Source organism: Macaca fascicularis, chromosome 6, assembly GCF_037993035.2.
Source record: "Macaca fascicularis isolate 582-1 chromosome 6, T2T-MFA8v1.1".
NCBI lineage: Eukaryota > Metazoa > Chordata > Mammalia > Primates > Cercopithecidae > Macaca > Macaca fascicularis.
In genome coordinates, this window is record NC_088380.1 from 132,235,063 (window position 1) to 132,260,379 (window position 25,317).

A 25,317-nucleotide genomic window follows, 5' to 3' on the forward strand; every position below is an offset into this window, starting at 1 on the left:
ACAGCATAAGAAAATATACTTATCAACTATTCTTCATGCATTCTTTTTCTTCTCCTTTTCCTGATTCTGATTTTTCTCCTAACTCATCTTGGCTGAGAAGTACACTATACTCCAAAAAATAATTCAAGCTCTGTAGAAGATGTGAGAGGTATATAGGTTTATAACTACTTCCTTATTCTCCCCTCTAGCAAACATGTATAGACCTTAAACCTGACACTTGAAATCAGAGCTCATTCTAAAATAAATACTACTTGTCAGTTTTTTCTGGTAATACCTCTACTTCAACATTTTTATAAATACAGATTAATTTAAACTATTTCTTACCCTAGAATATAATAGGGAATTTCTGTGAGCACTTTAATGCTTTCTCTGCTAAATCAAATACATCTAATTGTACGGCATATGCAAAAATTTGTTTGGTAACCTTCAACCCTCCGAAATTCATCTAGAATTGTGCTAGCATATATTACAGAGTAATTAATTATAGTGTATTGCCTATGCATAGTACTATGTCTTAGGCAGAGCATTATGAAGACACTTCAAAAATGTTTTAATTATTAAAAGGAGAGTGAAGTATAATGTAGTTACATAATCTTAAGCAAATTACTTACTATTCTTGACTAAATTTTCTTGTCTATAAAACAGGAGTAATAATAACACCTATCCTAATGGTAATTCTGAAATTAAATGAGATGATGCACATAAAGTACTTAGAATAGCATGTGTCACATAGTAAGTGCTTAATAAATATTAACTTTAACTATTATCTAGATCACTACTGTCTGATAGAAAGATAACATAACCCACATATATAACATAAAATTTTCCAGTAGCTATATAAAAAATGTAAAAAAGAAAAGAAATCAGATAATTTTGGTAATATATTAACCTAATGCATTAAAAATATATTATTACATCAATATGTGATTAATATAAAAATTGTTAATGAGATATGTTATATTCTCTTTTTCATACTAGACCTACACAATTTAGTGTATACTTTACACTTAAAGTACATCCCAATTCAAACTGGCCACATTTCAAGTGATCAATTTCTACCTGTGGCTAATGACTTCTACTTTAGACAGGACCAATCTAGATGCTTATTAAATTTAGACATGAGGGACATGTAACTCTAATAGAGCCATTTCTTTATAAATGGGTACACAAACCTCAAAAAGAAGAAGAAAAGGAAAAAGAAGACAAACAAGCTGTAGGGAATGTATTAGTATCAGAGTCCTGATATTTTCTTATGAAATGACCTTAGTAAATACTGTGTTTCAAGTAAGTAAATAATACAAACATTTGAATTTAGAAAAAGTAATTATCACTGCACTTTTTGGAAAAGTATAAAGTTAAAGTCTGCCATTATTTTAGAAAAAGTATACAATGAAACTGGTAAACATACACGGAATTCTAGAATTAGCTTGGTTCTTAGAGAGTTAAAAAGACCCACACGGTGTTCAAAACATTCTTAAAATATTTTTAAGAAATTGTGTTTTTGTTCTCACTGTGCTAAAGCACCAAAGCTCTGCTGAGGCACACCCTGTGCTTACCAGCTCAAGGTACTTTCTTAGGCAGTTAAAAAGAAAACCCCTACCTTCTCCTCCTTGCTCCATGAGCTGATTTCACAAGTTCTTTACAAGCTTTATTTACTATTCATTTTCATCTTTGAGAGAGAAACTTGAAATATTTAATCACAGGATATTATTCTTTTAAAATGCTTGTTAAGCCAAGGATTTGGTAAATGGCAGAAAAAAAGTGGCTGCAACAGTCAATGTAATTGTTATCCCTGAAATTGCATTTTAAAATAATTTAATAATTAAAGAAGTTTTTGGAAAACCGAGCAAAGAACTAAGAGAATAAAGAGGCTCAAAAAATCCAAAGTAAGCCTGTCCAGCTGTGTGTGTACACATACTTAATTCTTACATAAAGCCCAACAACATTAATCATGTCTGTGAAATGATAACCACAACGACAGCTCTCGCTCTTCAGTCAGCCATACAAGGAAGCAGTTTCCAGCCATAATCCTCTACCATGAGCAAACAACTGACGAGCCCAGTCCTTTTGTCAGATACTGACAACTGAATCAATAAAAAGACACAGCAAAAGTTCAATCAGAACAGACACCACTAATACGACTGGCCTTTTGGGACCCACAGAAGCGTGGAACTGCTTTTCCATGTTAATTTCTTTTCACTATCCCTTGGGGTTATCACCTTCTCTGGCCCCTGTTAATTAAAAACTGCCTCCTACTAAAGTTCCTTGGCAGGCATTTCCCTCATGTCAGCCTATTCTGCTGACTGCTAAGAGAGGAAGAAATGAAGGAGGGAGTGTTATGAAACTGAGAATGTCACGATGCCAAAATCCTGCTCCTGTTCTCCCAGAAGACTGTGTGTATAATCAAATTTTTTTTATAGACTAACTTATAATAGTGGACTAACAAAAAATATCTAAGAACAATTAAAGATAATACTACATCAAAGTCAAACATATGGTGAAATTAGTTGATAGCTATGCAGGCAAATCAGTAAGCAGGTAGACAGTCTTGTCATACTATCTTTTGGTTTAGCCTTATTTTGGAATTTGCTGAATTTAAGAAATTTTAATTACACATGTATATTTCTATATGGTTACTGATGATACCACTCACATTTCTGCACCTTTTCTCTTCCCATAACAGAGACAAACTTACTCCTACCCCTTTCCAATTCCCAATTAACATCAAGAATGACCTTAAGGACCGGGTTATTTTTTGTCTGTGCAAAAGTCTATAAGAAGAAATTTTTAGATTTAAAAAATTGCGCTAGGTCCTTTTAGCTATGTCAATGACAAACACGAATTATCTATACGGCTAGGTGGCCACATTATTCCAAATTGAGTATCTGATTAAACATGCTTTTATTTTATACTAAAAATATAGTAATGCATTTAAACAATACAGAACTACATACAGTAAAAAATAAAAGTCTCCTGGTTCATCAAGGATTCTCCCAATCCTTTTGCCATCATTAATCATTACCAGCTTTTAGATTTTTTTTTACATTTATAAGCACACACATAAATATATAATATTGTCTCATTATGTTTTTTAAAGTTTAAAGAAAGTAAAAATATTTTAATAACTGAAGAGGATTCCATAATATGAATGAGCTGAAATTAATACAAATCATTCCCAAAGAAGAAATATTTAGTTCCGTCTAAACTTTTGCTCAAAAAAATTTGCTATGGTGACCAGCATTTCACAAATGCCTTTAAAACATGTTTTAAAAATGATTTATGTACATGGTAAACATTCAAATAGTTTTTCAGTGTGGACAATCCCTGTCTCTCTCAACAGGGAAAGTCATTGTCAGCAGTTTCTTCTGAATTTTTCCAGGGAGGCTGTGCTTTCACGTGTGTATTTGTAGAAATGTATTCTATGTATATGTATATAAATGTATAAACACATATACACACATACACACATATACGCATACATTTTTTGATGCACAAGTGATACCATACACACTGTTCTATATATGAAAAATTGTTTTAAATCAGTCCATATGGATTTTCTGTATTCATATTTATGTGACTTTGAAGGGGTAATATATTCATTGCTCAAATACATATAAGAAAAAATATAAAATGTATTTTTATATAATATATATGAATGTATTGTTTTTATTTTAATTATTTTTAATATTTTCATGTTCTTAAATGTAATTGTTTTTTAATTTTTTTAGTCATTACTTATATAACACAACCATAACATATATCCTTTTTTTCTTATTATGTTTTAAGTTCTAGGGTACAGGTGCACAATGTGCAGGTTTGTTACATAGGTATACATGTGTCATGTTGGTTTGCTGCACCCAACATACATCTTTTTTTTACTATTTGCCTTTTTGACTTAATATGTTCTGGAACTGTGCATATATAGACTGATTTTATTCTGTGGAAGTGCTAAGTAGTATTTCCTAATATGTATTCACTAAAATTCACAATAATTCACTTAATGAACATGTGAGTTTCCTTTCATTTTTCATATTACAAAGAATAATTCAATAAAATCTTGATATATACATATCTCTTTATATAAAATACCAAGTATTTTTTCCAATTACTTCCAAATCCAAATCTGGAAGGCAGACATTGACATATATTAAAATGTAATAAATACTGCACAACTATTCTTCAGAAAGGCCTTAACAATTCTCCTCACACTAATGATGTAAAGGTCACCCATTTCCTCATACCTTCTCCAACAATGGATATTATTATTCATTTAAATATTCTACTGGTTGTAATTTGCAGGACTTTACTTAGTGCCTGGGCTATTTAATCTGTTATATAATCTCAGCCGTATAATCCCTTGCAGATTTGTAAACATTTATTTTTCTATTAATATCTAGAATAAATCTCATTCTCCACCTCCTACCCAATAACACAAGATATAACAAGTCATGACTTCACAATCTTTCTCCAGTATTACTTGCAACCAATCGCTATTCCAGAATTATCTTGGATTTTTATTCCAAATTGTTATGGTTTTTATTACTTATAAGTATTTTCTATGCTTTTAAATTCATCACTGTTCTTTGACTTATCTTCCCTAAATTATTATTATTATTTTGTTGAAGTATTATTGATAATATTTTCAGGAAGAGGTTATGACTGGTAAGTTTACTGAGTTTTTAGATGTTCAAAAGACACTTTAATCTCAGAATTGAGGGGTTTTTTTATATATTAAAGATAGATTATAGATTAAAATGCCTTTCTTGGAGTGACACTATCAAGATTATAGACTTGGAAGCTCCAAGCTCTCACTGCCCTCATTGAAACATCAAGTAAATAACTATAGACTGACTAAAGTAGCTCTATGAGAGCTTAGGAAACTAGTCAAGAATCTACAAAAGCTCAGTGAACACCCAATCAAGAAAAAGCTACAGTCAAAATGGTAGAAAATTTTCTGATGGTTTTAGTCATGCTTACTCCATTCCTTCCCTGGAGAGGCACAGCCTGTCAGAAGGAACTTGTTTGTAACATTCTGGCCTTTTGTGGGTTGCCTGAGGGACTGATTTCTGTATCATCTGACTCAGAGCTGAGACAAAATGGTGGGCATAGTTTGCACTGAAGCCACAGAATACCACAGCAGGTGTTATGGCATAGGAAAACTGCAGGAAGACTGCAGACCTACAGACGCCTGAAGGCAAGAGATTATAGGCAGAAAAATATGATAGAACATATAGGCTTCAAGAAGTAGGGTGAGACTTTTTGAAAAATTAAGAGATGTAAAGACAGCCCTGTATAAGGGACAATTGAGAAAAAGTACACACATGGCATCAGAAAATATGCATGCCCAGAAAAGGCTTGAGAAGACTTTAAGTCTTCATGTTAGACTAATTAATTAAGATCTTCCCTGCTCCACATAGAACCAGTCTGCAAAAACTGGGTGAGTCCCCCTCAACCTCCACAAACCCCCAATTTTAAACAAAAGATCACAGGTATACCAAGAAACATGGAAACATGGTCCATTAAAATAAACAAAATAAATCTATAAATACTACCCTAAAGAAACACAGGACTCTAACTTGACAAATTATTTAAAATGATTGTCCTAAATATACTCATTGAACTACAAGAGAACATAGACAACTAAGCAAAATTAGAAAAACAATTTATAAATGAAATAGGGAGATCAACAAAGAGAGAAATTATGAAAAAGATCCAAACAGGCAATTTGAACCTAAAAAAACACAATAACTGAATTTAAAATTTTACTTAGAAGGATTCAACTTTGGGCTTAATTAGGCAGAAGAATCAGTGAACTTGAAGAAAAATTATTGGAAATTATCAAATCCAAGGAGCAAAATAATAATAATAAAGAATGTAAACAGAGCCTGAGTGTCTTATGGAACACTGTCAAGCAGACCAATAGCTATATTACAAGAATTCCAGAGAGAGAAAGACAGAAAGATAGAGGCAGAGAGGTTATTTGATAAAATAATGGCTGAAACCCTCCAGAATTTGAGAAAAATAATCATTATTCAAATAAAAAAGCTCATCAAATCCCAAGTAGGATAAACCTAAAGAGACTTACAACAACACACATTGTAATCAAACTTTCAAAAGTCAAGCACAAGGAGAATCTTGGAAGAAACAAGAAAAAAGAAATTCATCACAAAGAAGAAAGCTTTTATATGATTTTCAGTAGAGTTTTTAGCAGAAACATTACCAGTCAGAAGGCAGTGGAATTACATATTTAATGTTCTAAAAAATAAAAAAAAGTTGGCAACTAAGAATACTATAGCTGAAAAACTTGTTCTTCAGAAATGAAGAAGAATTTAAGGCATTCCTACATAAACAAAATTTGTGGGAGTTTGTTACTACTAGACTTTCCCTGAAAGAAATGTTGAAGGGAATTCTTCAAGTTGAAACAATGCTAGACAATAACTGGAACCCTTATGAAAATATAAATTTTTCTGGTGAAAACAGATATTTGGAAAAATATAGAAATGTGGATTATTACAATTTGGGTTCATAGTCTATTTTTAATTCTTTTATAGAATTTAAAAGATAAAATAATTTAAGAAAACTACAGAGTACATAATATGTAAAGATGTAATTTGTGACATCAAAATATAAAGGAGCAGAGCTGTAAAGAAATAGAGTTTCGAAGTGAAATCAAAGTTTAAAATAGTTATAACTTTAAGCTGTTTTATATAATCCCCATGATAAACACAAAGAAAACATCTGTAGAATATACACAAAAGAAAATGAGAATGGAGTCACATGTTCTCACTATTAAAAAATCAACTAAACACAAAGGAAAGCTGTAAGGGAGGAAATGAGGGACAAACAAAGCCAAAAAACAAGAAAAACAATGATCAAAATGGTTGTAGTCTTTGTCTCTATCAGTAAATATGTTAAATACGAATGAAGTGAACTCCTCAATCAGAAAACATAGATTGGCTGAATGAATGATGAAACAGAATTTCCCTATCTGCTATCTACAAGAGACTCATTTTAGATCTAAGATATACATAGATTGAAATTGAAAGGCTGGAAAAAGATATTCTGTGCAAATAGTAACCAAAATAGAGCATGGGATGGCTACCTTAATGTCAGACAAAATATGTTTTAGCTCAAAAACTATTACAGGAGACAAAGAAAGACATTGTATAATGATAAAGGGGTCCATTTTCCAAGAATATGTAACATTTCTAAACACAGATGCACTAAACATAAGAACTTCTAAATATATGCAGCAAACATTCACAGAATTGATGGGAGAAACAGAAAGATCTATAATAATAGTAGGAGACTTCAATACCCCACTTTCAATAATGAATAGTACAACCAGACAGATGATAAATAAAGGAATAGAGGACTTAACACTAGAAAATAATTGGACCTAACTGACATATACTGAATACCCATCAACAGCAGAATATGAATTTTTCTCAAATGTGTATTTTGCCATTGATGGGTGGAGAGTTAGAACATTTTCCAGAACAGATTATATGTTGTGCTACAAAACAAGTGTTAATAAATGTAAAAAGATTGAGATTATACTAAGTATTTTATTCTGATCACAATGAAATGAAACTAGAAACCAGTAGCAATTACAAATTAAAAGATCGACAAGTATGTGGAAATTATACAATACATTCTTAGACAACCAATGAGTTAAAAAAGAAATCATAAGGGAAATCGTAAAATGTTTTGAGACCAATGAAAATAAAATCACAACATGGGATTATGGAAAGCAGTTAAAGCAGTGCTAACTGGAAAATTTATAGTTTACTTAACATTTTTTAAAAAGCAAAAGCAATCAACAACCTAACTTTACACCTTAAGAAACTAGAAAGTTAGACTCAAAACTCAAATCTAAAATGAAGAAATAAGGCCAAAGCTAGTAGAAGGAAAAAAATAATAAAACTTAGGGTACAGAAAAACAAAAATAATATATTTCTTGAACTTATTCTATAGTATTTCCCATTATTTTCTATATATGATATTGCATAAGAATCAGCTGATGCCATGTTAAATCCTTTTTCTTTGAAAATAAACTTTATTTTCTTTCTCTGCTTTTCTGAAAGAATCTAGTATACCTTGATGTTTCTCTTCTATTCTGTTGATTTTCTTTGAATACCTTGGTTGCATATTCATATACGTAAAAAAAGTTAAAGGCTGAATTGTATATATGGCGGATATGGATTTTCTCAGCAGTTATTTGTGTTATTTACCCAGTATGCCTCTGTTGTGACCAGGATGTCTGTCTCAAAGTGCTTCCAAAGTGATGTGGCCTACTGATTACTTGAATTTAAAGTTTGGGGGTCTAAAACAAGTAGATGTTTTTTCTCCCCACTAGCTGCCAAAAGAGGAATACATTTCCTCTGGCAGTGAGGAAATCTAGTTCATTTTTGTTTTCAAAAGAATTGTCTTTTTTCCCCCATTCAGGTCTGCATTGATGGTTCTCAGTTACCTCAAAATCTGCTTTGCTTTTCTTGCAGGCCATAACACTAATACAGGTACCCTCCTCAGCCAGGAGGTCATATCCTACAGAGTGTGGCTCTCAAGTTTCAGCTTGGATTCAAATGCTCAATGCAGAATTGGATATGTAGATTGCACATGGTTTTCCTCAATGCCTCAAAGAAATTTAAGTAATTATTCTGACATTTGTTCTAAAGGCACCTTTTGCTACCTTTCCTTATCACTTTAGACCTTGATCATTCCCTGAATCTCCTATAGTTTACTTCTGAGGATATTTTAAGCTAAATGTTCTTTAGCATTCTTATCTCATTTGTTTAATGAACCTGGTTCACCAATAGCGTTGGAAAATAGTTTTCAGTACTAAAGATAATTTATTGCTTTATTATGTGTCATTTTAAGGGTGTTGGGGGTAATAATGGAAGTAAGTACATGGGCTAAGTTTAAAATCCTGGTCAAGTCTGGCAAACTTGCTGTTTAGGAACTTACTGTGAATTGAGAGAGAAAAGCTAATGGATTCAATCTCATGTATAGCTGCAAACATGATGTGTCTGGCCAAATGGCTTACAAACCTAAATGAAGCAGAATACTTTATGTGATATGAGTATATAACTATGATCTAGTTAACATACCAAAAATGTTTTCTTCATCACTAGCAAAAATTTCCAAAAATATCTGTAAATTAAACTATAATTTTCTAAGATACTGGTAGAAACATATCTTAGTGCAAATTAATAATTTATTGGTACTGACAATATAAATGTGAATGTCTCAACATTTATAGTCATACTTTAGATATGCAGAAAATCAACTTTATTTTGCTATAATTCAATTTGCATATAAGGCTCAAGTACTGATCTATAGAGGGAAGACAGAGGTGTGTTTGTGTACTGGAGTGTGGGTAGACTATTAATCTTATTCATTAAAAGCAATGTGCTCACTTCTGATTAGCCACTTAACTATTTTGGTAAGTGTTTCACCTTTTAAGATTTCTACCCATTCTTATTTTTTTTTTTCTTCTAGTGGGCATTTCTGTGCAGGGGGAATTCAGTTACTCATTCCTTTATTCAGTTACTTAGTATTAATTGAAAGTTGTTATATGTCAGACACTAAAGTTATAGATGTGAAGGAGACCCACAATGCTTTGCCCTCACAGACTTACATTCTAGATGGAAGATACACACACACACAAAACAGGCACATAAATACACAATATAATTTTAGATAGTAATAAGCACTATGAAGAAAATAAAACAGGGCAAAGGGATAGAGAAGATGGTAAAGGAGACTATTGTAGAAAGAATGTTCTGGGAAAAATCTCTAAGAAGAAAATTTTTAAGCAGAGATTTGAATGAAGTAAGAGTATATAGTTGTGAAAATCTGAGGGAAGAGCATTTTCAGCAGCAGAAACAGCCTGCAAAGGCCCCAGTAGAAATGACTTGAGGAAGTAGACATGCCTGAGGGAGTAGAAATGCTTGAGGAAGAACAAAAAAGTGATGTGGCTATAGGAGGCTTAGAGTAGTAGCAGATGAGGTTGGAAGGATTAGTACCGACCAAATCACATCGAGCTGAAATTTGCACCAAGTTGTTAGAAATAAGTGTCTGATTTCAGGCTGAAGTGTCCTACTTGGCCTCCAGAGAGGCAGCTTGTCTCTCTGCCCTCAACTACTCTCCCTCTGGATTACCTCAACACAGAATACACAGTGTGACAGGCTCAACATCAGCTCCCAACTGCATTGCTGATCATCTGAGATTTGCTTCTGTCTACCATGTCTTCATAGCCCCTGCCCTGGGAAATCTTTGCTTCACATCTTGGGAATCAACTAGGGATTTCTTCCTCTCTTCATTCTGGTAGCTATAGATAATTTTCCTTTATTTACTCTAAATCTTGCTGAAACAAAGGAAGACTTGTAGTCATCTCAAGCTCTCGTGGTCTAGGAACATTTGCTCTCTCCTGAAGCCTTCATAGTACTGCTGAGTCCTCTCACAATTATGGGTAGAATGCAGACCTTAAGTCCTTCTGCCTTAGAGACTCAAATGCCATGGAGTTAACCCCCTTTCTGAAATCATCACCTTTCCCACTGCCTGCCAGGATTTCCACTGCAAAGAGAGCCAGAGTTGGGCTCTATCAAAGGCTCTCCTTGCCTGATCCTGATGGCTCCCCTTTAACTCTTAGCATCTCATCCAATTCTTACCTCATTCTGTGAGGAGAGAAAGTGCTTTCATTCCTCCTGTCTTTCTCCTTTACTACTTTATGTTTAGTTTTTATAAACTACATTCTTACTTCACCAGACTTTGGTTCTTGAGATCAAAAGTGATTTTTATGTTTTATTTTGGAATCCAGAAAGTTTTTCTCAAGTTCCTGGCTCTTGGACTAAAAAGTGTGTATTTCAACCCTTTCTTTATTTGTTTGACTGGGTTTTTTTTACACAGCTATACTAAAAAAATCTGAATTCAAAGCTGAGCAAGAGCAATGATTGATTTGTTTTCAACTCTGCTAGTTCTTATTCTGAGGACAATGTGTAGAGAAAGCTGTCACTGATCCATGACTGTCACTGATCCGTGACTGTTAGAGGAGAAGGTATGGGGGGAAAATCACATAGCTTAAACATTAGCCATCTACATATAGAAACTTTCCAGTGAATGTTTCCCTTTTGATAAACAGATGGATGGATGGATAGATGGATGGATAGATATATGGATGGACGGATAGATAGATAGATAGATAGATAGATAGATAGATAGATATGACAGATAGATAAGATAGAAACACAGCCAGTCAGATAATATTAGAAATGGAAAAAGGAAGAGGATGGAGATACAACTCACATTTTTAAAGCATTTATACCCACAAGGATACTAGTGGATAATTATCATTATCTTTATGTCTCAGTTGAAAATTGAGGTTCAAAGATGTTAAACAGTTTGCCAAAGGTTACACAGGAAATAGATGATAAAATTAAGATCAAAGCCTTTGTCATTGTCATATCACAGTATGTATCAAATTAAACAATGTATATTCAAGATAATGCGGTAGATAAGTAGACAGCTAAATATAAGCCTTTTGGGTACTGAGAGAATATTTACAGAAAATATGAATACTTCTTAAAATAAAATGGATTGATAGGAAGACATCTGTGAGTAATAATAATATTTGCCTGTTGGCATTAGCTGAAATTGGATGTTTGGTTCCAACATACATAAATTGTTATCATCATCAGATTTTTGTATGCTTCAGGAGGCTAGTTTCTCACCTTTAATGCAGAGAACTTTTCTGTAGCCTTTCCACCAGCCCTAGACCTGATATCCAAATGATGCTTTTTTGGATACCAATGGGGATTCAGGGGGTCTTAGGGGTCAACCACATTGCACTGAGATCAGGGTCAAGAAAGCAGAATGGGGTTCAGTGTTACCCCCAAGATTAGAAAAGGCAAATCCTTGAGGCAGAGAACAGGTTGACCAAACACAAAGTCCAAATCCAAAGGGCAGGAGCAATGCTAGAAATACAATTTGGGTTTGAGGCAGAAGATGGGTAGAAACTAAATTGAAAGTCAGTTTTATTACTCCAAAGTGTGGGCTTTGGGTACCATGACTATAGGTGCTAATTTTCCCAAGTTACTTGCCTGTTATCCCAGCATGATAATTAATTGTGCTGCTTTCTTTCTCAAAAGTGTCCTGGTTTACAGGAACTGTAGTGGCACCTGGATTGGAGGCAATTCTGTAGTCATCATACCCCTTCATGACCAGAAGCCATGTAGGAGCATTTCAAATATTCTAATTGCTTGGGGTTACAAGTTGAGTAGAAAGTCCAGGGATGACTTATAGTTCTTGGCTATGTTGGACGCTCAGATAGTATTAAAATAGCAGCAACAATGGCACAGTAACTATAACATCATTATTTGCATTTGTAATATGGAAATTAGGCTGTTCCATACTTAGCTTCTATTTAGAACCTCTCTCATTTATTAAATTTGTGTGCATAGCGGTTTGTACTACTATAATAAATGATTTTTGAGGTCAGTGACTCTGGCTTGTTCACCGTAGAATCTTTCAATTTTTAGCATAAATCTTTGCACATTGTAGGTATTCAATAACAGTAACAAAAACTCATCTTAACTATTTAGGCTAAAGAAAGTCCTCAGAGCTATACTGATTTTTAGATCAAATAGATTGTGCTTGCTCTGTTTCTTTGTATCCATACATAACTGTCATAGAGAGATAATAAGTTGTCCATAGCTACTGTTTGGGAGATTGCATCATTGACTCTGTTTTATAGATGAGGAATCTGACGGTCAGAGATTTTATATAATTTTGCTTATGATAACCCAGGAATGTACTGACAGATCTGAGCTATGAGCTCCAAATATTCTGTTGCAAAGTTAAACCTTTATCTAAAGCACTGCCAATACATGGTGGAATATTTATGTAAATGATTTTTTAAAATCTGTCTGGGGAAATCTGACGATGAATTTCATACTTTTTCAGTCTACTAGTACTGTAGTATTCATAGTCTCCCTTTGCATAAAATTTATGCTAGACTCTCTTCTTTAAAGCATTGTGTCTTCCAAAAACATCTTAGAATTAGTACAACAATAAACAATACATTCATGATCCTGTGATACTTTACAAGTTAAAAACAAACACATTTGTCAATTTAACAATTTTGCACCAGTATATTACAAAACTCTCTCTGGATATTTTCAGGATAACAATCTTTGAAAGTTCTTATGAATAGATTGCTGAATTCTTATGGATTCATTGCTATTCATGTGCTGTTAAGACCTTATGGACCGAATAGTTCATTATTTTCTTGTTCTGAAATCTACTCACTTAGCAAACCCATCAAGTAACAACAACCATAACAAAGTAACAAAACCATACTTTAGCTCATTAATAAAGAATATCTTAAGGGCTTACTGTTACAGAGAATTATGGTAATATTTAATTCTAAAACATACAAGCATATAAAATAAAAATAGTAACCTTGTATAGATGTAACCATCATTGAATGTGAGCTTTATTTAATCGGTATAATTTTACCCTCACAATTTTTTGGTCAGGAAATAAATATCTAAATGACTCAGGAGGTTAAAGGCCATACAAATTTCAAAAATATGATGTTTCCAGTGCCTTCCATCTGAAAATTAGTATCACACAATAAGTAACCTTATTACATTACAAAATCCTAGAGGCTTTGCATTGTGTTTGTAGACCTATGTTTGTGTCCTGGGTATGTAGCATGGGTCACTCAATGATTCTTATTGATTAACTCAATGATCCATGTTTTTTAAAACATGTATTTGACTAGATTTAAATAATATTGGATCAGACAGCCAATGCAGTGTATCTTAACAAGTGTCCAGTCAATTTAGTAAAATTAAACAATTGGTAAAATGCCAGTCAATTCAAATAGTTGTTTATCCGGTATAGATAGGCTTTCAACTCTACCCTATTTCTGGATCCCTGATAGACACAACCAAACTTGAGCTTAATTATTAGTACAGTTGAAATGCTTCTTAGGAAGCCTACCTTTCTAGAAAACTCATTTGCAAATACATCTTAGATAAAATTATATTTAACACTTCTAGACCAGCTGACATTAAAAATTCAACATCCCAATTTTATTAAAGAAATCATAACAAAATTTTTCTTTGTTTAAAATATGAATTTCCAGTCTCTTAAATGTTTAATGAGAGTCTGAAAATCAAAGATTAAAAGGAAACACTTTCAGAAACAACATACCAGAAAGACCAGGTCAAACCTTTGATGTTATACTTTGTTTCACCCCAAGAACAGAAAATTATTTTTGACATGAACAAATGTATAAAATACTATTTTTATCAGAAAACCTTAACCTGTAGGAAAGTGAAACATATTGTTTAACCTTCGTGTGTTTAGAATTCTATAATACCAAATAGAAATGTGTTGTCTTTGCTAGAGTTTCATATTTTTAGGCAGAATGGGAAAGCAAAATTCATTTGTCCTGCTATGACAACCAGCTTCTTTGTCTAATTTTCGTTTGTTTCTTTGGCAGCTAAAACACCTTGAAATTACCTTCTCCAGCATGGAAGAATGATTTTTTTTCCCCTACCTCTAGCTGTCAGAGTGATTAGAATTTTAATTAGCAAAGTAGAGTGCAGAGAGGAAAAAGACAAAAAAAAAAAAAAAAGGCACAAAAGATTCTCAATTGGAGGAGAAACAAAGGGGCAACTGAAGCTGCCTAACAGCTTGATTGTCACTCCCGTGATTCCCCTCCATCCTGGATTCCCAGTGACTGAGCACACTGCCGTCCCTTAGCCCAACACCAGCATGGGATGGCAAGGATGCTGTGGATTATTATTCATAATTGTCACTCAAAGTAAAGTGAGGCTCCTAAAGTACCCAAGCTCTGAGCAGCTCTATTTCAATGCCACTATCAGTCTTTTTAATCTACTCTCAGTGACCTACTGTGTATCACAAGTCCAACCACAAAAGGCAGAATCCACTAAGTATTCATACAAATAAACACTCTTAGGTTAGCAATAACACCCTCAAGTTTCAAAGACACTCCTTCATATGCAGTGTGAGACGTGACAGATATCTTTAATCAAGGAGACATTCAAGAAATTTGAAAAATGTATTTGTTGTTAAATGTTTCATTAATTGACTGTCTACGAGTCAGAATATTTCTAAAAAATCTAAGACAAACCAAAGTAGTCTAATTTAATTGCAATAGTTATATCTCTATCGTTTGTCTAGTATCTATCTTACTGCAATAGTACTATGTGTGTATTTGTGTATGCATGTACAAGGAACATATATTTATCTGTCTCTCAAATCCGTTTTAGAATTAGCTATGGAAAGTCACAGAATATCAGAGTCCCTTGATTTCAAGAGTTACCTGACTTAGGTTTGATCCTGTCTCTGTCTATGCTGGCTGGATGACTTTACAAACCTTCTTAAATTCTCTAAGCCCCAGTTTATCATCTGTTAAAAGTGGAGAACATAAAATACATGCCATGGAGATATCATAGAGAATGCGTCATTGAGACAATGAATATAGAATTGTAACAATAATAATAAATATACACAAATAACTAAAAGTAGATTATAAGTAATGTGATAATTGCTTTGTAAGAACAAAGGGATATACATTTAAACTGAACTGTGAAAAATAGGAGAAATATTGATAGGCCAAAATAGGAGCTGATAATTTCAGAAATAAATATGATTACAAAAGGGCAAGCATAATTTGAGGATGGTGAGTAATCTAAGAAATGTAGTGATCATAGGAACCAATAGTGGAAAGAGAAATTTGGTACAGTAGGCTGGCAGGGAAATATGATGTAATCTGAATTCTATGTCAGAGTTCTTGGGACTCCAGCCTGTGTGCAATAGAATGTTTTAGAGGAAGGGCATGACATGAATGATCTTATGTCCCATAAATATTATCTGATATCAGTGTGTACTATGGATGAAGGCAGAAAAAAACAGTTAATAATCAAAGTGAGAGGAAATTGAACTCTGATGGTGGTAACTGCCACATACAGAAAATAATAATGGAAGAACTATTACTAGAAAAGTGGGACTTGACATCACATTGGGCAACAGAGCAAGAGAGAAGAAGAATCAATGATAAGTATAACATTTCAAGCCTAGGAGGTTTGGAAAATGTCATGCTATTTGTACACATAGATATTACTGCAGTTTTCAAAACAGCAAAAAAAAGTTTTAAGGGAATGATCAAAGCCTTTGAGTTCACAATTGCAGAATGGAGTAATATCAGAATCATGTGACAAATATTGTTCCAACCAAGCTGCTGCCAGATGGGATATAGGTTCTCCTGTGAAACTTAATTACTTCATTCTTACCACTTAAATCCCATTTATTGGATTCATTTTTAATTGATTACTAAGGACCACTGAAGACATTGGGAGAATCCAACTTAATTTTCAAGTTCCATAATGTGTAATATTTCCTTATTTTTAAAATAAATCTAAGTTACTAGTATTCCTTTTACTAAACCTATAATTTAATGTGGTAGAATTTGTTTATATATTGACAGTGGCATTAATTTGGAATTCATACACTTAAGATGTTGCAAAATACTATGTATTTATTCTCTATCACAGAAAATTGAATTAAAAATAGATGCATTACAGACAAATACCAATGTACAACCACCTAGCCAAAATTGTTCTATTTTCTAACCATTATGAGGAACAAGTGATTCAAATTCCATTTTCCATACAATTTCTATCTCAGTTGAAATCTGGGTTAAAGAGTTAAAACCAGAAGGCTTTCAACAAATGGATCATTGTCCAGGTTCTAGTGAATGTGCTACTGGTGTAACAAATTGGTTTGCTGCCCTTTTGTCTGGTAACATAACGCATGACATATTTGTAATTTATGGAAATCAATCCACAGAGAATTTTTAGTTTCATGTAATTATAGATCACTGCAAGATCTAAATAAAGGTGAAGAAAAGGTCTTTGGGAAAGTAATGGCACACTGTTGATAAAAAACAAAAAGCAAAGTTCAAAGCACTGATCCATGCAATGCATCTTTAAATACTGGTAAGAGGCCAATAATTACAGTTAAAGTAAGTTACCAGCTGTGTTTTACTGCACACATTTAAGGCACCATTGAAACTGCAACCCTATACTCAAGAACATAGGGAAAAAATCACACCACCAAATCTATCACCTAGTTAGAAATTGTAATAGTGCTTGTCAATTTCCATCTTCTTTTCTTAAGTGGTATTTATATCAGGTAGTTACCAACCCAATCAGATGATCTCTTTTTAGCAGTAAGTTCAGCCTCTACCTGACTGAACAGTGTGAGCCAGCTCTGCTTTCAGCAGATCTCAGTTCAAAGCCTGACTGTGTCACATAATAAAAGTGTCACACTGGGAAAGCTACTCAAAACCTCTGCGCACACATTAGGATTTTGAGGTGCTTTGAGGATTAAATGTGGTAATAAGTTTCAAGTGCTCTGAAGGGTGCCCAATACATACTAAGCTCTCAATAAATGTTAGCATGTTTGTTATATCATTATTATTATTTTAGAGGGAGGATTAAAGAGGGAATGTATCTGTCATGTCTCTCTCTCTCCTCTTTCCTGTCTCCAATTTGATAAAGATTACCCCAATAGGAGTTAACTCCCCTGCACTTTTGTGTTGGTTACCTAATTCCTTGGGCAGCATATGGAAAAGTCAGCTTTTTTGACCTGTTTTTGCTAAAATAGCCATGTTACACTTTCTTCTAGTTCCTAGGAAATGCCAGGCTCCAACACATAGATTGCTCCTTATGTGTAGAAAACTCCATCTCTTTGCTTGCTTACTTTTATTCATACTCCGTGTCCCAGCCTAGACATTCCCTCTCCCAGGAAACTTTCTCTGATGCATTTATCAGATAATCAAACACTCTTCTACCTGCTCCCAGAGCAGGGGCTCCTTCCTCTTAGCACCCTCCATTCCTCAGTGTAAAATTTTTATTGCCTGTCCTGTAGGCTCCCAGGTGATTTCTGTAAGAGCAGGGACTGTGCTTATTTTGCTTATTGCTATATCCCTAACATCTACTACAATGCATCACAAACAGAAGGCATTCAATAGGTATTTGTAGAACAACTGTATGCAGGACTATTGTGGTTATTAAATAATATTAAAATGCCTGCCATAACTTAACATAAATTAGGTACTCAACTCTCCACTCTCAATACCAGAACTTAGTATGTGCTTAGGTACATAGTATCCTCATTTTCTAATACTCATTCTCAATAATTTTTTTCCTGACACCAATTTGGCATCTATTTGTGCAACATATTTCCACATGTAATTATTTTACCTACTAGCCTTAACTTAGGCCTTTTCTCCCTCCTACTCAATAAAGAATATAAAAATACAAACAAGAGTAATTCTATTATTAGGGATAATCTAACTTGTACAAGCTAGTATATCATAGGATATATCAGTTAGGATAGATTTAAACAAAAAGTTTCTCACTCCCACTATACGAAATTACTGTTGTTCAAAGTTTTATTACAACCTGATATGGGGACTAGAGTTGAGGGAGTAGGCACTATCTACAACATTTCTGGTCATTGTTATGAAAAGAACAAAACACCTCTGAACTGTTCCACAGTGGCATCAAATGATCCAGCCCAAGTGGAAAGTGACACTTGGCACTTTCACTCATAAATTACTGAACAGAAAGTCACATGATCCCATTCAACCATGTAGGAGTCAAGAAGTACAACCTTACTATATCCTTCATAAGTGGATGAATAAAAACAGTCAGCAATTAAAGCTAATGACTACTACATAATCAAACTTCAATCCTTTAACTATTATAGTAAATATAACCATTCTCTGAAAAAAACAGTAATGTATTAATATGTCACGTTTCTAAAAATGCTCTATAGTTCTCTCTTCCCTAAATTAATATCTCTAGACCAAACCTGAGTACCAAATTTGTCTAAGCAAAATAGTAAATAAAAGCAGGCAGGCACAAATGTGGAAGGAAGGAAGGAAGGAAGGAAGGAAGGAAGGAAGGAAGGAAGGAAGGAAGGAGGGAAACAAGGAAGAAAGGAACGAAGGAGGGAAGGAGGAAGGAAGGAAGAAAGATGAAAGGAAGAAGGGAAAGAAGGAAGGAAGGAAAGAAGCAAGGAAGAAAGGAAAGAAGGAAGGAATGAAGGGGAGAGAGAGAGAGAGGAAAAGAAAAGAAAAGAAAAAAGAAAAGAGAGGAGAGGAAAGGAGGGGAGAGGAGAAAGGGAGGGAGGGAAGAAAGAAAATGAGGGAGGGAAGGAAGAAAGGGAGGGAGGGAAGAAAGGAGAGAGATAGAGAAGGAAGGAGAGAGATAGAGAAGGAAGGAAAGAAAGAAAAAGTAGTCCAAGAAAGTATTACCCAATAAATAACCAACATTCTAACCTAGAGTTTAAGATGAACAATTCCCAAGACAACTATCATGGACATTTAAGTTTAAAGATACCATGGCAATTAGCATTTCTTCCAAGGAAATTAAAACTTCACATTTCTTCCAAGGTTATCTCTTAGACACAGCACACTCAAGCTGGATAGTTGCAGACTGTTTAATAAAGGAACTATTAACAAAAATGTGGTCAAGTTTGGGAGAAACCAAATACCTGTGCAGATTCCTGAGGCCAGCAAGAGTGGTGAGTCATTTAGCTCTCTTCAGCATGAATGGGCAAGAAGAGGGAACAGTTAAACAAGCCAGCAATAAAGAGCTGTATAGAGAGACCTACATGATGAAAAGCATGACCTTTGGTAAAGGAATGCTGACAACTTCCAGTGACCCCACAAGGAGGAAGCTGGAAGAATAAATACCCTAGCTATATTCTCATCCTACGGCCAATTCAACCAATAGTCCCACTGGCCAACTTGTAGCCAGAGTATAATGCAGCCTATGGATGAAATCTTTCTAGTTCAGTCTTCTAAAGCAAAAAAATGAGGAGGAAAAATGATGGTGAGTAAATCAGGGATGCAACCAGAAGATGTACAGAGCTTATAAATTTTAGCTGTCCTTTAATTTGCCAAAATGTAGAGTACTTCCTTCCCCAGCTGCTGCCCAAACTCAGTGTAGATCACTGGGTATGAGAATTTAATATCACTTAATACCCAAAGTGTTTCTCTTAAGAACAGACCTCCTCTCATGTAACATCTACCTTGATTTCACAGCATTGCCTCTTAAGAACTGATCTCAGTTTTCTAGGAACTTTTGACACTTGATGATGTTGCCATTTTCAGTGATAGGAAAATGATGTTTGCCAATAGATATAATTACAAAAGAAAGGTATATGTGTCATTTGTTCCTCATGCTGTCAATAACAGAGAAGTTTGTTAACACCTGGCAGAGAAACTGAATCTGTACTCATGGCTGGCTGAATTGGGGCAGTGGTTTAAAGACATAAGCCAGGCTGGGAGGCGAGTTAGACAAAACCTAATTCAATAGCAAATAATAGTGATTGGAAGGGACTCCACACCAGCATGTTGCCCCAGAGAGAGATAAACATAGAATTAAAAGTCCTTGAACAGGTTTTTGCACTTTTCCTCACTTTTTATTTCTCTAATAAAAAGTGGTTACAGGTGCCTGGGCAGGTAGATGGCACCTTTTAAACAAGACATGTATTTTAAATTACTGGTCAAAAAAAAAAAAAGACAAAAAGTTTTAAGACCAAGTGATATCAACCTTATTCTCTTGTATCCCCAGTTGCCTACCAGGTTGCTTTCTAAGTCACTGTTCTTAACATTGACTTCGAAAGATGTGGATTGCAACACATCCTCCAATTAGGAAGAATAGTGTGCTGATAAGCCCACATGTAAATACATAAAAATGCCACTGGTTGTTTTCCAAAAAAAGATAAAACATTTTTATAATTTTTATTATAGCTGATGAAGACGTGTGGAGAACCAGAATTTATGCATTTTATGACAATATATAGGCCAGGTTTTGAGCCCTGGCTGCTTATTAGAATCACCAATAGAGCCTTTAAAAATATCCATGTCCTGACTCAACCTCCAGCCATTCTGATGTGAATGGTCTGATATAGGATAAGCCATTGGTATTTTTTAAAAGCTTTGTAGATGATTTTAATGACATTCAGGGTTGCAAACCACTATATACAGAAATGGGATTTTATCAAGTTTCTTAGACTGTTCTTTAGATATTTATTTAAAAGGCAAAGAAGATAGAGCTATTCAGTAATCAAGAATCATGTCAAGATTTGAAAAGATTTTTTTGAAGACAGGAATCCTGGGAAATTTTCACAATTATTTGATGAAGGCAATAGAAAATGTTTACAAGCGCAAACTTTTATGACAACTTTGAGTTTCATCTCTACCATTTCCTGATTTTATAGTTTGAGAAAGCATTCTCATCTATAAAAATAAATATAATATCTACCTTGTGGAATATCTGCAAAGTTGTATGTGTGTTAAATGGAGCGATATATGTAAATCACTCACCAGATAGCCATTGTTCAGTAATTGACAGATTTCTTTTTCAGGCGCAACCATGCTCCAAGCCCAATTCCTTTCCAGGTATGCCTGTGTAATCCTGATAGCTACCTACAAACAAACAAACAAATAAATCCTAATAGTAATTTAAAAAAGCAAAGGAGCTTATCAAAATTTGTGATCAGAACAGAAAACTACGGCAGAAATCCAGCTATCATTTTCATGATGTACTCGATTATTCAGAAGCAAGTTTAGTTGTTAGCTTCCATATTTCTAAAATACACCACTTTGGTGTAGACTGGTTTGTATATACAGAAAACATATAGAAATTTTATTTCAAAAGATATTAAGACATTGTATTCCAACCCTGAAATTCTAAAATGAGGCCACCCTGAAAAAAAATCCAAAAGAAACATAAACCTTGTAACATATTGAAAGATTATCTCTGATCTGATTTTCACAATTTGAGAAGTGGTTTTAAAAACCCCAAAGAGCAGCTTTTTCCAAAGAAAAACACTTGTGTTATAACCTTCCTTCCACAAACTAAATCCAGAAAGGCCACGTCAAACTTTATTATAAACTCTCAGCCACATGGAGATGGTTGCTTAGACCTTGAGCCCTGCACATTGTACAAATAGTTTTAGTTAAGTCAATAAAAGACCTCCTAGGCCAAGGTCTTTTAAAAGTTATAACCGGAGTGGGAGGTACACTACCCATTTCTCCAGCCTCTAAAAATATATCCTTGTAGAACAGTCTCTCTGTAAGACAGATCTGTTTGCTCCAGTTTCCCCCTGCTCTATGCCTCATGTGGGAGTACTTGCAAATAGAGCGCCTGGAGGGATCAACACAGTTTTTTAAAGCAAACATAACACAAGTGCTATTCATGGGTTACACACTCCACAGCTGTAATACGAAATGTGTAGGAGCAGCCCCTAATGGCATTCAAATCATGTACTAACAGTTCTCAAGTGTCAGGTGTTTTTCATTTTCTAGCTAGGGGTAGAGATATTCACGTGCTGATTTCCTACACTGAACAGCTTTGTAACCCCCGCAGAGTGAAGGCGCACTGTGTTTCTGAGTCTCTATTATGTCAGATGAATGCCACAGTTAGAGGCCGGAAAGGACATGTGATCCTAGTTTAGATTCTTTTTTTTTTTTTCCAGCCATCTCTCAGCATTTCAGTGGTATGGATTTTATGTGTACACATGAAACTGAAAACGCATAGAGCATGTATCAATGTTAAATTTCACATGAAAGACTGAGGACACATACTTTTCTATCTGGGTATAATTTAATACGTCTGTAGACACTTTGATCTTATTGAAGGTTTGTGTTTTCAAAATGGCCTCTTGCAGTGCCCCAGATGGCTGCCTGTCAAACCCAGGCATCAAGCTAACTATAAATAGTGTGGGTTCTCACTGGAACAATGAGGTTTGCATTATACATGCTGAGGGAATTAAGATACATTTTACTTTTTTAAATCTTTTTTTACTTTAAATATGACTTGGTCATAGAATAACATAATATTAAAAGCTACTTTAGAAATACCAAAAGGTACATTTATTACATATGGTGTATCAATACTTTCAGATTAGCATTAAAGAGTATATTTGAAACTATGTTTTGGACTGGACATTCACCATTATAATATTATCTAACTATTTTGGATACAGTAAAATCTAAAACATTTGTACCAAACACTTTTTTCATTACATTCTCAGTTGTATATTCCAAGGCTATTCAGTCCATTTGTTCCAAATTCATTTCTATTAACCTCATTAAGATAGTGCTTTGTAAACAAAACTCTTGACATGCAAGATGGTCTCTTTAAAGCCATTTATCTTAATTTCAGAGGTGACTGGAACTTTAGGTTAAAAAAACAGTTTCCTTCAGTGTTGAATTTTAAACATCTCCTTTAAGGGGAAATGAACAAAATTATTTGTTGTCTGAACACAACATGGGTATGTATTTACTACCTCATATTCAGTTAAACACATATAAAAGAAGGCATTTCATAGTGTTTGAAAAATTGCTGAGTCAATTATGTGAAAAGTAGCTATGTAAAGGTGCTATATCCATCCCTAATTTTGGTTAAAAATTATGTATTCAAATGATCGTGAAAACACACTTTCCAGGATAAATGAAAATCTTTTCTGGTGTTTTTTGTTTTTTGTTTTGTTTTGTTTTAATAACCAATGTCTATTTTGCAATCCTTTTTTTCTAGTCCTAAGCAAGCTGGATCCCTAAGAAGACAGGAGATACATGTACTAAATAATCAACCACTCTGTTGGCAAATGACAGCTATATCATACCTGCATCTTATAAACAGCTTTAATCACAAGATAGTAAAAATGTGAACCAGAGGAAAAAGTAACATGTAATCTTGTACAGCTGTCTGCATGTAACTAAAATCTACATTCTGTGAAGGTAGAAATAGTGATTTGGTAAGGACTGGGATAGAATTCACCTGACATTTGAATAACAACATGGACGCCAGCACAAGGAGACGTGGTAAGTCTTCCTCACTGCCCCATCCGCATCCCAGAATCACCCACTTGCAGGCATCAGGAATGGAGAATATCCACAGTGTGGTAGAATCTCCCAGCACTGCTCCTTTCTGGCTTTGAAATCTTGGGCAAGTTAATTAACCTCCCAAAACTGTCTCCTCACATCTAAGGATAACTAAGTTTTATACCAACATTTGCCTGGTTATAAGGAATTGACACAGTATATGCAATGTGTCTATCACCAAATAATTGAAAAAATAAATAAATATTATTATTTTGAATTAAGTAAGTTTGCCTTCTGACAGTTATGCTATGAACTATCCCAGAATAGATGAGAGAAGAGATAGAATCACCCTAAAGATATATTTGAGGGTATCTTTATTAAAAGCAGTGATGTCTTAATCACAAGAGAGATTGGTCCAAGTGAACTGTTCAAAGGGGCTGAATTTTATTCAGCAGAAATCCTTCATGAGAAGACTGGGCTAGAAAAGTAAAAACAGAGCCACACAGTTTGTTGTCTTGAAGGAGAGGGAAGGGAGATTTGGTGGAGCTGTTGAGTCTTCAGATTATTACAGACTTCTAGTCAAGATTTGCTTGCACTATGAGTACTAATATGTACATTACCGTCTATCCATGTACAGTCATGCACTACAGACAACATTTTGGTCAACGACAGGCCACATATCCCATGGTGCTCCCTTAAGATCCTAATGGAGCTGAAAAATGGCTATCACCTAGTGACGTCTTGATGATCCTGACCCTGTATAGGCCCAGGTTAACGTGTATGTCTGTGTCTTCATTTTTAGCAAAAACGTTTAAAAAGTAAAAAATAAAACATTCTAAAAATAGCAAAAAGCTTCTAGCATAAAAATATTAAAAATATTTTTGTGCAGCTGTATAATGTGCTTGTGTTTTAAGCTAAGTACTATTACAAAAGAGACAACGTTTTTTAAAAAATTCAAAATTATAAAGTAAAAAAGTATAGTAAGCTAAGGTTAATTTATTATTGAACAAAGAAAAATATTTTAATAAACGTAGGGCAGTCTGGCTGTTCTGCACAGTGTTTATAAAGTCTATAGTAGTGCATAGGAAAGTCCTAGGCCTTCACATTCACTCACTACTCACTGACTCACCCAGAGCAACTCCCAGTCTGGCAAGCTTCGTTCATGCTAAATGCCTATACAGGGGTATCATCTTTTATTTTTTATATCATATTTTTTTCTGTATGTTTTTTATGTTTAGATGTGTTTAGATACACAAATACCACTGTGTTACAACTACCTACAGTATTCAGTATGGTAACATACCGTATAGGTTTGTGCCTAGGAGCAATAGGCTATACCATATAGCCTATGTGTGTCACAGGCTGTACCATCTAGG

The 25,317-nt window shown here is 34.2% G+C and overlaps 1 long non-coding RNA gene across 1 annotated transcript in view; it reads right to left on the reverse strand.

The window, feature by feature from the left end:
* Window positions 1–25,317, reverse strand: part of LOC123574031 (uncharacterized) — a 208,637-nt gene that overhangs the window by 77,107 nt on the left and 106,213 nt on the right. Inside the window, exon 2 of the long non-coding RNA XR_006698848.3 lies at window positions 21,440–21,541. This is a non-coding gene — a long non-coding RNA (uncharacterized lncRNA). The remainder of the gene's footprint in view (window positions 1–21,439; window positions 21,542–25,317) is intronic.